Source organism: Loxodonta africana, chromosome 3 (assembly GCF_030014295.1).
Source record: "Loxodonta africana isolate mLoxAfr1 chromosome 3, mLoxAfr1.hap2, whole genome shotgun sequence".
NCBI classification, from domain to species: domain Eukaryota; kingdom Metazoa; phylum Chordata; class Mammalia; order Proboscidea; family Elephantidae; genus Loxodonta; species Loxodonta africana.
This window is the reverse complement of record NC_087344.1, coordinates 179733129-179736661: the sequence shown is the minus strand read 5'-3', so window position 1 is coordinate 179736661 and position 3533 is coordinate 179733129. Positions and strand designations below refer to the sequence as shown.

The following is a 3533-nucleotide window of genomic DNA, read 5'->3' as shown; positions in this document are numbered from 1 at the left end:
TCTTTCCACAGATGTAGTTGAATTGATTCCTGTATATTCCACCTGGTGAAGTCCATGTGTATAGTTGCTGTTTACATTGTTGAAAAAAGGTATTTGCAATGAGGAAGTTGTTGGTCCTGCAAAATTCTATCATGCGATCTGTGGCATCATTTCTATCACCAAGGCCAAGTTTTCCAACTACTGATCCGTCATCTTTGTTTCCAACCTTCACATTCCAATCACCAGTCATTATCAATGCATCTAACAGAATTCTTAGTAGTATTTTTTATCAACTTTAATCATGAAATAATAAGTTATATAGTGGTAAATTGCTTAACTGTACTATTTCTTAGATTATATGAATACTAACAGCAAAATATTTGTAAAATATTTCTACATTGAATTACAGCATTATTACTTACAACATTATTACTAAATGAACAGAAGTGTTTTTCTCCCTCTTTTTCTTTAATTACTATTTCCTTCTCAAAAAGTTATTAATATAGATTCACAAATATGAATTACCCCAATATTCATAACTAAAATACCAGATAATTTGGCAAAATGAGCAACTATAAAAACAGCAGCAACAAAAACAACAGTGGGTGCTTCTAGCAGGTATTTGCAGGGCATGCAGACAAAATCACATGATTTGAAGCATTATTGTAATTGGGTAATAATGACAGTTCTCTCCAGAGCACATTAGAATGTTCAAAAAGCAAATTGGCACAGAGTTTTAGACTTGTAGGTATATTGATACATGTAAGCTGGGCTTACGAAAACATTTTTGTTGTTATAACTGTTTTTATTTTTGTAAAAAATAATAAATTTCTGCTTGAACATTGCACAAAAATTTTATAAACAGTCATTTTGGTGTCAACCCCTCTGACAGTGTCACCTGGTTTGGTCTGCACCCCATCCCTCACACACACCCCTAGTAATGCCACTTTAAAATATGAAGGTGTGATTAAAATATCAGACTTAAATTGAGTCGCATAGAACAAGAGACACCTCAAGACCGGGAGAGGGGACAGTGGAGAGGTGCTGAGGCAAAAGGGCTTGAGAAGAAACAGGGCAGGTCAGGCTCCAGGGAGAGTGGGGGGTACAGCCAGGAGGGAGGGTTCTACTGTTCCTGGGTGGACTGGAAATGTGGATCATTTTGAATGTGTGTGATGAAATATATAACAAAACATATGTCATTTCAACCATTTTATGCGCACGATTCAGTGACATTAAGTTCACCTTGTTGTGGAACCATCACCGCTATCTGTTTTAAAATTTCGACATGTACTGTGGAGCGTGCAATTAATTTTACTCCAAGGATTTGGCCTTTTGCACTAGTTCCCAGGAGGTAATCTCTAAACTCTTGAATTTCCCCAGTGCTTGGAGTCTGTAGTTCATAGAAGGGGCTCTAGGTCACACCTCAGAGTGTGCAAGAGGGGCCTCTTTGAGAGGACAAAAAGGAGGAGTCTCCAAGAGGCTAGTTTAGAGGGATATTGCCAAAGGAAAGCAGTAACCAAAAGAATCTAGAGTTATCTGTAAGTTACTCTCAAATGCGATAGCAAATGCATACATATGGAGAGACTGACAAAGCAAATGTGAAAAGTGTTCTCTGGTAAAATGTGCGGGAAGAACATAATTAAAAAACCAGCGCTGTCGAGTCGATTCCGACTCATAGCGACCTTATAGGACAATTCTTATAGGACGAATATACGCAGTTACTATAGATGTTTCAAAATTTTTTGAAAAGGAGAATTGGAGCTCTTGTCCCACGTTCTGTTTTGTTCTCTTGAGATGAAATTTCTGAAAGCGAAAGGTTAGGCTTCTAAGATGAGGACAGCAGAAGCGGTGGCGGTTCCCGGTGACCCACAGCAAGATGCAGTTCTTGGGGGCTCCCAGTCGTTGAACAGCTGCTCAGCACCTCTCACTTCTCCAAGCCTAGGCAATGCCCGGCCTCCTCGCATTAAAAAGAAGATTTCTGAGGAGGAGAGACGTAGCAGAAGCTCCCTTCCCTGACCGGGAATCGAACCCGGGTCGCGGCGGTGAGAGCGCCGAATCCTAGCCACTAGACCACCAGGGAACTGGTAGGCTGTCCTTTTTCTCCCGCCTCCCAACCGAACACCGCTTTGCACCAAACTCGGGGAAGCCGGGACGCCTACCTGCCCGGGTGCCGCCCTCTCCTCCTGCGATCGTCCCCGAAGGCCCTTTCCTCCCCGCCTTCTCCAAAAGGCGAGCCAGCCTGCCGCACACCGAGAGCTCTCGGGTCGCCACAAGTCTCGGAGCGAGGTGGCTCTTCCCTGCCCTACCTCAGACCTGACCTAGACGTGCGCCTTTGCGTCGCGGCAGCGCGTGGAGACGTGGTGGCCGGGACCAGGGCAGGGGGCGAGCTTGCAGGGAGGGGGCGCCCAGGGTGGGAAGGGCGCCGAGCATGAGCCCCCGAGATGTCCAGCATCAAAAAGGGCGGAAACAGAGACAGCTTGGATGGAAAACTCTTTGAAACGGGCCCCGGGACTGGAATTGAACCCCGGATTTTCCCCCTAAAACCCGCTGCACCTGCAGTGTTCCCATCCTTCCAAATGCTCAGACAAAAAAACTGCGAGTTCTCCTTGGCGCCGTTCTTTTCCACAGAGCCCACATCTAATCAGTTAGGAATTCTTCTCTTTTATCCGTCAGATGTGGACGTTGGCCTACCCAGTCCCTCCCTTTCCTGAGCTCTGAATTGGGACCAACGACTCTCCTAATACAGGCGGGAGATCAGTTTAAGGCTCGACCCCGGGCTCGCTCAGACCTTAGGGTTCGAGACCCTTAATCCCAGGGTCCTGGGGTTGGACTGCCTTAGCCCCTTTTCTTTGGCTCTGTCCCTCAAAATCAGCCTCTTCCTGGCCTGTCTTGGAGAGTCAGAGACATGCCTGAGACCCCTCCGCTCGACTTGTCTTAGGAGTCACGAACCCCCCACTCCCTTCGGGTTCTGCCTGCAGAGAAGCTTCCAAAGGCGCCTTTTTTCCGTTTCTTGAACCCGGAGAGGCGCAGGTGTGCGATGCGCCCGGACGCACGCGGTAGTTTGTGGTTCCCCAGTAGCCCGCTGTCCCCTCCACCTCTGTAGGGGAAGAACAACTGTCCCCTTTGTCCTGTTCAGGAGGGACCCAAAGGGTCCTGACGGGGCAGAAAGGCGTTGAATCCTCCCTCTCCTCTGGGTGGGCGGTGGAGGCGGAAGAGAGATCAAGGAGGGAAGGAAAAAAGACAAGTGCGTTATGAATTTCCGCAGTCCGCATCGTCTGGAACTCGGTCCTAGGTCGCTGGTGAGCGTGATGTGGTCCTATTGTATCCTCGCTTCCACTTTGAACCAAAAAACAAAGCCGCGCGCTCGGCGTCCTGGTTTCCAGTGAGCAGGCAAGTCTGCGCCTTTCCCAGGGTGGGAACGCTCGAACTTCGGGTGTGAAGGCCGCTCGGTAAGCACTGCACCAAGAGCAGCAACTGCTGGAGAAAATAGCATGTTTTTCTCTAAACTTTTCTTTTCTTTTTTTTAACTTTACCTCTAAGGGAAACCATAGGCA

At 47.4% G+C, this 3533-nt stretch overlaps 1 non-coding gene across 1 annotated transcript; it reads right to left on the bottom strand.

Annotated features, from left to right (window-relative positions):
* Positions 1-1987: 1987 nt before the first annotated feature.
* TRNAE-CUC (transfer RNA glutamic acid (anticodon CUC)) lies at positions 1988-2059 on the bottom strand. Its single transcript has one exon. It is a non-coding gene; the product is annotated as a tRNA-Glu (tRNA).
* Between the last annotated feature and the right edge of the window lie 1474 nt (positions 2060-3533).